Consider the following 13,693-nt stretch of genomic DNA (forward strand, 5'->3'; position numbering starts at 1 on the left):
AGCCCAGGAGTTTCTCTCCTCATGGAGTTGCGGTGCGTCACCCTCCTAGAACGTGGATGTGTTCACTGACCTGGAAGCTCTCTGAATCCCATAGATTCTCCTTGGTCTAGGGTATGGCCTGGGCATCTATGGTCTTAAAAGTTCCCAGGTGATAACGTCCAGCCAGGGTTAAGAACCATTGTTTAAGTTAGTCTCTGTCTTCCACAGTGTAACTTCCAGAACCAGACACTAGAGTCCATGTGTGGTCTGATGGGAACACAATGGGACTCTCACCTCCTTTTGTCTGGACATTAGATCTTTATTAATGCAGCCTGGAGTCGATGAGACTCCTTTAAAAACACAGATTATTAACGTAACCAGAGCTTTTCCCTTTCTAACCACCCCCAAGTCTTTCCTCATATGATGTTCTGCTGTGCCGTGCTCCTCCTTTCCTGGCATTGAGCATGGTTTTATACCCTGAGGTCTAGATATCATCTTCTTACATTTGGTCCTTTGTTCCAGCCTGTCAGGTTGCTGAATGCCTCCTGCCACAGTGTCTCCACACTTACCCCCAGATTTGGACACACACACTTGAAAACCAGGGCTTCTCTATCTTTATTTGAGACACCAGTGAGAGCACGTGGACAGGAGGACAGAGCCCTACAGGCCATCCCTTCATGTCCTGGTTAGCATCTGTCCAGTTGTCTCTGTTGAGGACTGGGCCTGTGGTCCCAAGGGGCAAAGATGGCCTGTCATAGAGGTTATCCAAAGTGTCCAGGACTAGGATGAGGCAGAGGGAAAGTAGAAGCCAGCTCCTTAGAGAACACCGAATGCCAGGCCAGGGAAACTGCAGATCGTTACCAAATGCACAGGGCAAGGCTGGAGATGAACGGAGAAAAACAAGGGGCTGGGATACACAGGGACCCCCCAAAAAAGCGGAAAACAAGAGCAGTATGGGAATAGACTGAGGCCCCCTAAACTGCTTCCAGGTCCCCAAATGTGTCAGATGCCTTCCCTCTACCCTGATTACCTTTTCTTCCAAGGCAGCCTCGTGAATTCCTTTCCTTCCTTGGAGACACTATTTCCGCAATGCGTTCCCCATCTTTCCCAGGTAGACCCGCGGAGAATGGGAAGGGAGGGAAAGCTGTTCCTCTCCCTCAGGACGAGAGCATCTGTCCAACTATGGAGCAGCCTGGAATGGTTCGGGAGGTTGAAGGCGCAGTCAGACACCTGGCAGGTTGGAGCCCAAGAAGAGCACACATGGTGTGAGTGCACTGCTCGGGCTTCTGACCATGAGCCACGGAGGGCCAGAAACTTGTGTTCACCTTCAGAGCCTGTGCCAAAGCCAATGTTGACAGTCAGAGGTTCGTGGGTGGACTTTTGAGTGATCCGCTGACCAGCCTGAAAAGAACACCCCTCCACCAGGTGAGGAGCTCTGCAGGGTGGGGAATCTGAACCCAGATCTAGCTCAGCAGTGAAAACGGTGGTTGGAGTGGCTAAGGTGACTTTAAACAGGGAGGTTTGGAAAGATCCATCTAATAGTTGAAAACTATTCAGTAAACATAAAACTAAACTAAAATCTTCTTAAAAGATTTTATTTATCGGGCACCTGGGTGGCTCAGTGGGTTAAAGTCTCTGCCTTCGGCTCAGGTCATGATCCTGGGGTCCTGGGATCAAGCCCCGCATCGGGCTCTCTGCTCAGTGGGGAGTCTGCTCCCACCGCCCCCCTCACCTGCCTCTCTGCCTACTTGTGATCTCTGTCAAATAAACAAATAAAATCTTTAAAAGATTTTATTTATTTGAGAGAGAGGAAGCAGGAGGAGGGGCAGGGGGAGAGGGAGAAGCAGACTCCCTGCTGAGCAGGGAGCCCAATGTGGGGCTCAATTCCAGGACCCTGGGATCATGACCTGAGCCGAAGGCAGACGCTTAACCAACTGAGCCACCCAGGAGCTCCCCAGTAAACATATTTTTAACAGCCTTATTAAGTTATAATTCACATGCCATACAATTCATCCCTCGAAAGTGTACCATTCAATGGCTTTTAGTATACTCGCAAAGCTTTGTAATCACACCACGATCAATTTTATTTTTTACTTTTTAAAAAGATTTTATTTATTTATTTGAGAGAGAGAGAGTGAGAGAGAGTATGAGAGGGGAGAAGGTCAGAGGGAGAAGCGGACTCCCCATGGAGCTGGGAGCCTGATGCGGGACTCCATCCCGGGACTCTGGGATCATGACCTGAGCCTACGGCAGTCACTTAACCCACTGAGCCACCCAGGCGCCCCCACCACGATCAATTTTAGATAATTTTCATCACCCCAAAAAGAAACCTCATACCTGTTAGAGTCACTCCCGATTCCTCCCTGCCCTCAACCTCTGATAACCACTAAACTAATGTCTGTCTCTATGGACATGCTTATTCTAGACATTTCTTACAAATGGAATTGTGTAACAGGTGGCCTTGAGTGTCTGGCTTCTTTCACTTACCATCATTTTCTCAAGGTGCCTCTGTATCATAGCACGTATCCGTGGGCTGCTCCTTTTCATGGCTGGACAAGAGTCTATGTCCTAATAATATTCTGCGTGAATATACCACATCAGTTTATCCATTCATGCACAGATGGCTTGTTTCTACCTTTTGGCTATTACCAATAATACTACAATGAACACCTGGTACACATTTTTGCGTGGACAGACACTTTCCCTCCTCTCAAGTGGATAAACACAATTTTAAACGGCAGCATTGATATCTTTGCCGGGCTATAAACACACAAACATTGGAGACAATTTTTGGATTCTTTTTGCCATTACAACTAATGGTGTGATGAATACTTCAGGAGGCAAAGCCTTGCCAGTTGTTGGCATTATTTTTTCAGTGGGGAAATCGATGTGGATGTGTTCAGAGCAGAGTTTCCAGGATGGAGAGTGAATTTTGAATCCGGACAATGCAATAACTTAGGTGTATATTTCACTTTACGTTTTACGGAACACTTAAGGGTTAACCTCTTTCTGTGAAAGATACACGAAGGGGTTCCTGGGTGGCTCAGTCGGTTAAGTGTCTGACTCAGCATGGAGTTTGCTTCAGATCCTCTCTCTCCCTCTCCCTACCCCCAAACCCCTGCTCATGCTCTCTCTCCCTTTCCCCCCCACCTCAAATAAATAAATAAAATGTTAAAAAAATATAAACATCCATGAAAACCATGGGGATATTTAACCTGAAGAAGAGGAGACTTGGGATCATAACTGTCACCTGTTAATACCGTGAACGGCCACCCTTTGAAAGGGAAGAGGCCAGTTTGATATGGTTCCAAAGAACAGGTTCTGCCCTCTGTTGGCCAAGCCTGTTTCGACTGGACGTTTTCCACCCAGCCCTTCCATACAGAGAGGGCAGCCTTTGCACATCTTGGTGCTTGTGCTTGTGACTCAGAGGGAGACTCAGGACTTTGGATGACATAAAGATGGGTTCTCTGTGCGAAGAAGAATTCTCAAATCTTTAGCAAGAGATTGATCTAAACTTGGGCTGGTCAGCTGAGTTGAGGTTTACCACTGAGCCGACCTCTATCAAGAAGGGAATATTTTGGGGCGCCTGGGTGGCTCAGTGGATTAAGCCGCTGCCTTCGGCTCAGGTCATGAACTCAGTGTCCTGGGATCGAGCCCCGCATCAGGCTCTTTGCTCAGCGGGGAGCCTGCTTCTCTCTCTCTCCCTCTGCCTGATTCTCTGCCTACTTGTGATCTCTCTCTCTGTCCAATAAATAAATAAAATCTTTTAAAAAAAAAAAAGAAGGGAATATTTTGGTCCCAGGAGCCATCAAGGGATGGAGGTAGGGGCATGTGTGTGTGTGTGTGTGTGTGTGTGTATGTGTGTTGAGAAATTCAGCTGTAGCTGGAAAGGGGAGCAGAGGAAGTTGGATGTAAATGTGCAGAAAAAGTTGTGGTCGGGGAGCAGTCAGAACAGAAGACTTGTTTCTCTGGAAGGCCTGGAACACACTGACCCAGATGTCACTTGGCAACGTCTCAGAAAGTGAACGTCAAGGTAGGCATGAGTTCATTGTCACTGATGACCTATCAGTCACTGAGAAATACAAACCCCTTGTCAGCACCGGGGCCCCGTTGCTGATGTAATGCTAAAGAAGATGTCTTTTAATTTAATTATATATTTTCTTTTTTTTAAGATTATATTTATTTATTTGACAGAGAGAGAGATCACAAGCAGGCGAGAGGCAGGCAGAGAGAGGGGGAATCAGGCTCCCCGCTGAGCAGAGAGCCCGGTGCAGGGCTCCATCCCAGGACCCCGAGATCATGACCTGAGCTGAGGCAGAGGCTTAACACACGGAGCCACCCAGGCGCCCCTAATTATCATATATTTCCATAAGCCCCTCTAAAAGTTCCCTACCTGGGATCGGGAGAAAGTCCTTGACTTCCAGACCCTCCCCTCCCCAACATTTACCAACACAGAATAGTAGAACAGGAAAGGTTAACCATAATAAACTTTCTCGAGTAGGGGAAAGATGGAAGGCTGCCTATCTGGGATTGGGGGAAGTGACTTGGTTCTGTCCCTGGAAGTCATTCTGTATGGCTCGCGGGTCCACTGTCTAGGACGCTCCATCTACACCATCAAACCCAGCGGCCATATCTGAAACAGATCTGGGACCACACGATCCCCATGAAGGCTGAGCTACCACCTCAGCTTGCTTCCTTCCTGTAAAATGTTGGGAGACCCAGAGGTTATTTCAAGTATCAAAATAGTCACCGTTTCTCCTAGTTTAGATTAAGGTTCTTTCCATGCTATAGCTTCCTAAAAAATGTAGTTGGCTTTATGACCTTTTTTCAAGTGCACCCAACAGACCCTCATGCTACCCCAAATTCTGTTTTCCCACGGCCTTACGCAAAGCCAAAACCTTATTAGCTAAATGAACTTCCTACCAAGTCATCTCAGAGGATAATTTTAACAAAGGTTTTGCCATTGCACGACCTGGACTGCGACTTTCTCAACCTTGAATGACAGCCCTCTTGGACCCATACCTCTCTTTTTAAACTGTCCAACTTACTTCCAGGTACCAGAATTTTCGTAAAGGTCAGTGTTCACTATGATGGTACAACCACCACCCACCCCTCCCCAAAATCTCAGCAGCCTACAAAAAAAAAAAAAAAAAAAAAAAAGGAAGGTTGTTTTTTTGCTCATTTTACTTGTTCCCTTAGGACTCTCCGGACTTGCGGTGGGGGGTGGTGGTGGGGGACTGAGTTTGTTGCCAGGGCAGCCTGGTGTCGCTTGCCCCAGGTTTGTGTTTTTTTTTCCAGATTGCCCCCGCGTACCCCCCTTTCCTCACTCTAGTTGCCAAAAGAATGCATACTAGGCCCTCGTTCTGCTTCCTCTCCTCTCCTTATTTTGCTTTTTTCTTCCAAGGTCTGGATCTCTCTCTGCGAGATCAGGTGGATTTCGATCATTCCCCCCCCCCAACCCCCAGCTTACTCACGGCCTTGATTCCTCCCGCAGGCCTTGATGCCTTAGCCATCCCCGCGTGCTGGACAGTCTCTGCGATTTCCCCTTGAGATGGATCCGCGCTTCCCAAGCCAGGAGTTCCTACTTCACTTCCGGCCAGTGAGCGGCGGCAGGTGGATTTGGAGCCCAACCTGGTTTTGGATGGTTGATCTGACACCGGAGGGGCGGGAGGAGAGGGGAGGGGTCGGTCTTAACAGCTACAATGTACTGATGGTTTGTTTTACCAGGTGTCCGACCAACATTGCTTCTCCTGTTTTCAGGGAAGCTTTATTGTGCCCATTTCACAGCTGGAAAGGATTAAGCCAGGTCCCCAGACCGCGAGAAGCAAAACCAGGATTCACCCCCACATGGATCTGCGTCCTTCCTATCCCCTTCCAGGAAAAAACCAGAGGCAGGGTGGTGACCTGGGAAGCCTCTAGCGATAACAGAGGCCAACGTTAGGGTAACGCAGTGGGAATTGCTGGCGCCGGGATGCTGGGAAGGGGCAGATCTGAGTCCTAGGGAATGCAGGGTCTGGGTGGGCTGGCCATCCTGGGGAGGGACACAAAGAGATAAGAACTCATTGCAGTAAATTATTTTTATAGAGTATCTTATAAAACTTCCATAAATAGGACCTCGTTTGTTCCTCTTCACAGATTTGGAAGGTCAGTCTCAGCACCCCCTTGAATGCAGGTGCTCTGATTCAAAAGCTGATGCATCTCCACTCCTCCCCTGCCCCCCATGGCCCCATCACACACTCTAGGGAACAAATTCCACCTGGGATGTGTGTGCCCTCTATGTGCTCCAGGGCCTTGGTGAGAAGGTCACACCTACAAACCTCAGTGACCCAGCAAAAGGTTATTGCTTGCACGAGTTTAACACCAGCGTAGAAATTCTGGGAAGGAGGTACCAGAAATTGAGTCAGAATGGACCAAAGAGAGATGGTGGATGGTTGGTCAGGTCAGACTGAGGGTTTGTTTCTCTGGAAGCTCGGGGCACACTGACCTGGCTTGACAGTACCTCGGGGAGTGTCTCTCTGGGTAACTGTGCTCTCTGTAGAGCTGGAAGCTTGTCAGTCCTTGAGAAACGGCAACCTCTTGCCAGTATTGGACTATGGGAATGAGAGAATAATTGTCCTAAAGGTGTTAATGCTTGTCGCCAAAAAGTAATTTCGATTTAATCATGTAGTTTAAATGGTTTTTTGTTTTGTTTTGACATTGGTTTTTTTTTTAAAGATTTTATTTATTTATTTATTTGACAGAGAGATCACAAGAAAGCAGAGAGGCAGGCAGAGAGAGAGGGGGAAGCAGGCTCCCCACTCAGAGAGCCCAATGCAGGGCTCAATCCCAGGACCCTGAGATCATGACCTGAGCCAAAGGTAGCGGTTTAATCCACTGAGCCACCCAGGTGCCCCCGCCCCTTTTTTAAAGATTTTTTTTATTTGGCTTTGGTTTTATTTTGTTAAGTAGCCCAGTCTGGGGCTTGAATTCCCAACTCTTGAGATCAAGTCCTGAGCTGAGATCAAGAGTTGGATGCTTAACCTGACTGAGCCACCCAGGCACCCCTAGTTATTATTTACTTTGTTTATATTTAAAGATTTTATTTATTTATTTGAGAGAGAGCGAGAGCATGAGAGCACGAGTGGGGGGAGGGGCAGAGGGAGAGAGAGAAGCAGACTCCCCACTGAGCAGGGAGCCCCACAGTGGGGATGGCTGGGCTGGATCCCAGCACTCTGGGATCATAACCTGAGCAGAAGGCAGCTGCTCACCCGCCCGCCACACACCGCCATCATTTTCTTTAATACATGACTATTAACCATAGGGCAACATACCAGACTCTCGGAGGAGGTACAAATTTGATTCAGATATAGGCTCTACTGTCAAGAAACCTGAAATTTTGTCATATTTGAAATTTATTTTAAAATCTACATACAAGAAAATTCATTCTTCTTGGTATACAGGTCTATCAGGTTTTGTTTTTTTATTTTCTGGTTGTTTCATACTCTCTTGTTTTTTTAATTAATTATTTTTATTAACATATCATGTATTATTAGCCCCAGGGGTACAGGTCTGTGAACCGTCAGGTTTACACACTTCACAGCACTCACCATAGCACATACCCTCCCCAATGTCCATAACCCAAATACCCTCTCCATACCCCCCCGTCCCCCAGCAAACCTCAGTTTTGTGAGATTAAGAGTCTTTTATGGTTTGTCTCCCTCCCAATCCCATCTTGTTTCATTTTTCCCTTCCCTACCCCCCACGACCCCCCACCCTGCCTCTCAAATTCCTCATATCAGAGAGATCATATGATAATTGTCTTTCTCTGATTGACTTATTTTGCTCAGCATAATACGCTCTAGTTTCATCCACGTCGTTGCAAATGGCAACATTTCATTTCTTTTGATGGCTGCATAGTATTCCACTATATATATATATATATATATATATATATATATATATATATATACCACATCTTCTTTATCCATTCATCTGTTGATGGACATCTAGGTTCTTTCCATAGTTTGGCTATTGTGGACATTGCTGCTATAAACATTCAGGTGCACCTGACCCTTCAAATCACTACATTTTTATCTTCAGGGTAAATATCTGGTAGTGAGATTGCTGGGTCATAGGGTAGTTCTATTATCAACTTTTTGAGGAACCTCCATGCTGTTTTCCAGAGTGGCTGCACCACCTTGCCTTCCCACCAACAGTGTAGGAGGGTTCCACTTTCTCCGCATCCTTGCCAACATCTTTCATTTCCTGACTTGTTAATTTTAGTCATTCTGACTGGTGTGAGGTGGTATCTCATTGTGGTTTTGATGTGTATTTCCCTGATGCTGAGTGATGTGGAGCACTTTTTCATGTATCTGTTGGTCATCTGGATGTCTTCTTTGCAGAAATGTCTGTTCATGTCCTCTGCCCATTTCTTGATTGGATTATATGTTCTTTGGGTGCTGAGTTTGATAAGTTCTTTATAGATTTTGTATACTAGCCCTTTATCTGATATGTCATTTGCCAATATCTTCTCTCATTATGTCAGTTGTCTTTTGGTTTTGTTGATTGTTTCCTTTGCTGTGCAAAAGCTTTTGATCTTGATGAAGTCCCAATAGTTCATTTGTGCCCTTGCTTCCCTTGCCTTTGGCAATGTTTCCAGGAAGAAGTTGCTGCAGCTGAGGTCGAAGAGGTTGCTGCCTGTGTTCTCCTCAAGGATTTTGATGGATTCCTGTCTCACATCGAGGTCTTTCATCCATTTTGAGTCTATTTTTGTGTATGGTGTAAGGAAATGGTCCAGTTTCATTCTTCTGCATGTGGCTGTCCAATTTTCCCAACACCAGTTGTTGAAGAGACTGTCTTTTTTTCCATTGGACATTCTTTCCTGCTTTTTCAAAGATTAGTTGACCATAGAGTTGAGGGTCCATTTCTGGGCCTTCTGTTCTGTTCCACTGATCTATGCGTCTGTTTTTGTGCCAGTACCATACTGTCTTGATGATTACAACTTTGTAATACAGCTTGAAGTCTGGAATTGTGATGCCACCAACTTTGGCTTTCTTTTTCAACATTCCTCTGGCTATTCAGGGTCTTTTCTGCTTCCATATAAATTTTAGGATTATTTGTTCCATTTCTTTGAAAAAAATGGATGGTATTTTGATAGGGATTGCATTAAATGTGTAGATTGCTTTAGGTAGCATAGACATTTTCACAATATTTGTTCTTCCAATCCATGAGCATAGAACATTTTTCCATTTCTTTGTGTCTTCCTCAATTTCTTTCATGAGTACTTTATAGTTTTCTGAGTACAGAGTCTTCACCCCTTTGGTTAGGTTTATTCCTAGGTATCTTATGGTTTGGGGTGCAACTGTAAATGGGATTGACTCCTTAATTTCTCTTTCTTCTTGCTGTTGGTGTATAGAAATGTAACTAATTTCTGTGTGTTGATTTTATATCCTGACACTTTACTGAACTCCTCTATGAGTTCTAGCAGTTTTGGAGTGGAGTCTTTTGGGTTTTCCACATCAAGTATCATATCATTTGCAAAGAGTGAGAGTTTTACTTCTTCTTTGCTGATTCGAATGCCTTTTATTTCTTTTTGTCATCTGATTGCTGAGGCTAGGACTTCTAGTACTATGTTGAATAGCAGTGGTGATAGTGGACAGCCCTGCCGTGTTCCTGACATTAGGGGAAAAGTTCTGTTTTTCCCCATTGAGAATGATATTCGCTGTGGGTTTTTCATAGATGGCTTTAATGATATGGATGTATGTACCTTCTATGCCTACACTTTGAAGAATTTTGATCAAGAAAGGATGCTGTGCTTTTTCAAATACTTTTTCAGCATCTATTGAGAGTATCATATGGTTCTTGTTCTTTTATTAATGTATTATATCACATTGATTGATACGTGGATATTGAACCAACCTTGCAGCCCAGGAAGAAATCCCACTTGGTTGTCATGAATAATCCTTTTAATGTATTGTTGGATCCTGTTGGCTAGTATTTTAATGAGAAATCACATCTGTGTTCACCAAGGATACTGGTCTATAATTCTCCTTTTTGATGGGGTCTTTGTATGGTTTTGGGATTAAGGTAATGCTGGCCTCATAAATTGAGTTTGGAAGTTTTTCCTCCATTCTATTTTTTGGAACAGTTTCAGGAGAATAGGTATTAATCCTTCTTTAAATGTTTAGGAGAATTCTCCTGGGAAGCCATCTGGCCCTGGGCTTTTGTTTGTTAGGAAAAATTTTTTTTAAAGATTTTATCTATTTGACAGACAGAGATCACAAGTAGGCAGAGAGGCAGGCAGAGAGAGAGGAGGAAGCAGGTTCCCCGCTGAGCAGAGAGCCTGATGTGGGACTCGATCCCAGGATTCTGGGATCATGACCTGAGCCGAAGGCAGAGGCTTAACCACTGAGCCACCCAGGCGCCCCATTGGGAGATTTTTGATCACTGCTTCAATCTCCTTACTGGTTATATGTCTGTTCAGGTTTTATATTTCTTCTTGGTTCAGTTTTGGTAGTTTATACATCTCTAGGAATGCATCCATTTCTTCCAGATTGTCAAATTTGCTGATGTATAGTTGCTCATAATATGTTCTTACAATTGTATTTCTTTGGTGTTGGTAGTGATCTCTCCTCTTTCATTCATGATTTTATTAATTTGAGTTCTTTCTTTTTTCTTTTTGATAAGTCTGGCCAGAGGTTTATCAATCTTATTAATGCTTTCAAAGAAACAGTTCCCAGTTTCATTGATTTGTCCTACTATCCTTTTTGTTTCAATTTCATTGATTTCTGCTCTGATTTTTATTATTTCTCTTCTCCTGCTGGGTTTAGGCTTTCTTTGCTGTTCTTTCTCCAGCTCCTTTATGTGTAGGGTTAGGTCATGTACTTGAGACCTTTCTCGTTTCTTGAGAAAGGCTTGTATCACTATATACTTTCCTCTCAGGACTGCCTTTGCTGGGTCCCACAGATTTTGAACAGATTTTCATTTTCATTTGTTTCCATGAATTTTTTCAATTCTTCTTTAATTTCCTGGTTGACCCATTCATTCTTTAGTCGGATGCTCTTTAGCCTCCACATATTTGAGTTCTTTCCAATTTTCCTCTTGTGATTGAGTTCTAGCTTCAGAGCACTGTGGTCTGAAAATATGCAGGGAATGACCCCAATCTTTTGGTACCAGTTGAGACCTGATTTGTGACCCAAGATGTGATCTATTATGGAGAATGTTCCATGTGCACTAGAGAAGAATGTGTATTCTGTTGCTTTGGAATGAAATGTTCTGAATATATCTGTGATGTCCATCTGATCCAGTGTGTCATTTAAGGCCATTATCTCCTTGTTGATCTTTTGCTTGGATGATCTGTCCATTTCAGTGAGGCGGGTGTTAATGTCCCCTACTATTACTGTATTATTGTAATGTGTTTCTTTGTTTTTGTTATTAATAGGTTTATATAGTTGGCTGCTCCCATGTTAGGGGCATAGATATTAAAATTGTTAGATCTTCTTGTTGGACAGACCCTTTGAGTATATAGTGTGTCTTTCCTCATCTCTCATTATAGTCTTGGCCTAAAATCTAATTTATCTGATATAAGGATTGCCACCCAGCTTTCTTTTGGTGTCCATTAGCATGGTAATTGTTTGCCACCGCCTCACTTTAAATCTGGAGGTGTCTTTGGGTCTAAAATGAGTTTCTCGTAGATAGCATATTGATGGGTTTTGGTTTTTTATTCACTCTGATACCCTGTGCCTTTTGATTGGGGCATTTAGCCCATTTACATTCAGGTTAACTATTGAAAGATATGAATTTAGTGCCATTGTATTGCCTGTAAGGTGACTGTTACTGTATATTGTCTCTGTTCCTTTCTGGTCTACTACTTTTAGGCTCTCTCTTTGCTTAGAGGACCCCTTTCAATATTTCCTGTAAGGCTGGTTTGGTGTTTGCAAATTCTTTTAGTTTTTGTGTGTCCTGGAAGCTTTTTATCTCTCCTATTTTCAATGACAGCCTAGCTGGATATAGTATTCTTGGCTGCATATTTTTCTCATTTAGTGCTCTGAATATATCTTGCCAGTCCTTTCTGGCCTGCCGGCTCTCTGGATAAGTCTGCTGCCAATCTAATATTTCTACATTTGTATGTTACAGAATTCTTGTCCTAAGGATTTTCTCTTTGTCACTAAGACTTGTAAGTTTTACTCTTAGATGAGGGGTTGTGGACCTATTTTAATTGATTTTGTGGGCAATTCTCTGTGTTCCTGAATATGATGCTTGTTCCCTTTGCCATATGAGGAAAATTCTCTACTATAATTCACTCCAATTTAACTTCTGCCCCTCTTTCTCTTTCTTCTTCTTTTTCTGGAATCCCAATTATTCTAATATTGTTTCATCTTATGGTATCACTTATCTATCAAATTCTCCCCTCGTGGGCCAGTAGTTGTTTGTCTCTCTTTTTCTCACCTTCTTTACTCGCCATCATTTGGTCTTCTACATCACTAATTCTCTCTTCTGCTTCATTTATCCTAGCAGGAAGAGACTCCATTTCTTATTGCACCTTATTAATAGCTTTTATTATTTCAACTTGGTTAGATTTTAGTTCTTTTATTTCTCAAGAAGAGGATTTTATTTCTCCAGAAAGGATTTCTCTAATATCTTCCATGCCTTTTTTGAGGCCAGCTAGCACCTTGAGAATTGTCTTTCTGAACTCTAGTTCTGACATATTATCAATGTCCATATTGATTAAGTCCACTAGCCATTGGTACTGTCTTTTGTTCTTATTTTTGTGGTGAGTTTTTCCACCTTGTCCCTGCTCAGTAGGTAGCTTGCTTCTCTCTCTCTCTCTGCCTGCCTCTCTGCCTACTTGTGATCTCTCTCTGTGTCAAATAAATAAATAAAATCTTTAAAAACAAAAAAGAAGAAGAGGAGAGAATGCGCTCAGAATGGATACTAGAACAAAGCCATGTGCTAGATTTAGGGTATATATATTTTTAAAGATTTTATTTATTTGACAGACAGAGATCACAAGTAGGCAGAGAGGCAGGCAGAGAGAGAGGGGTGGGGGGAAGCAGGCTCCCTGCTGAGCAGGACCCTGGGATCAATACCTGAGCTGAAGGCAGAGGCTTTAACCCACTGAACCACCCAGTCACCCCGATTTAGGGTATACTTTGATCTATTAGAAGAAATTGAATCCCAAAATTTTTTAGAAAAAAAAAAAAACCCTATATGCATTAAAAAAATAAGGTTAGGGGCGCCTGGGTGGCTCAGTGGGTTAAGCCGCTGCCTTCGGCTCAGGTCATGATCTCAGAGTCCTGGGATCGAGCCCCGCATTGGGCTCTCTGCTCGGCAGGGAGCCTGCTTCCCCTCTCTCTCTGCCTGCCTCTCTGCCTACTTGTGATTTCTGTCTGTCAAATAAATAAATAAATAAATCTTAAAAAAAAAATAAGGTTAAATACATGAAGGGATAAAATATGCCTATAACAATGAAGGCTTAAAAAGTTTTTTTTTTTTTTTGAAGAAAGGTATTGTTAAGATGAACTAGTTAAAAAAGGTTAAAAGAGGGAAGAGGCAAGATTAAAAAAATAGAATAAGAAAAAAATTAAAAATTTTATGTATTATTTATTTATTTGCAAGAATCATGGGGGGGAACCATGAATTCTATGTGTTGCTTTCCCCTCCTCTGCACTTCTGCAGTTCTCCTTGATCAGGGAGCTTGGTCTTGGCTGGATGTTCTTGCTGATCTTTTGGTGAG

At 43.5% G+C, this 13,693-nt stretch overlaps 1 long non-coding RNA gene across 2 annotated transcripts; it reads left to right on the forward strand.

Annotated features, from left to right (window-relative positions):
* Positions 1-1,066: 1,066 nt before the first annotated feature.
* On the forward strand, positions 1,067-13,680 carry LOC125090722 (uncharacterized). 2 transcript variants are annotated; one of them, XR_007124460.1, is made up of 4 exons: positions 1,067-1,404; positions 5,384-5,578; positions 5,740-5,915; positions 13,636-13,680. It is a non-coding gene; the product is annotated as an uncharacterized LOC125090722 (long non-coding RNA). The 2 variants fall into 2 exon arrangements; XR_007124459.1 differs by lacking the exon at positions 13,636-13,680 and having other exon boundaries at positions 5,740-6,647.
* The last annotated feature ends 13 nt before the right edge of the window (positions 13,681-13,693 follow it).

The sequence above is a fragment of the Lutra lutra genome, chromosome 18 (genome assembly GCF_902655055.1).
Source record: "Lutra lutra chromosome 18, mLutLut1.2, whole genome shotgun sequence".
NCBI lineage: Eukaryota > Metazoa > Chordata > Mammalia > Carnivora > Mustelidae > Lutra > Lutra lutra.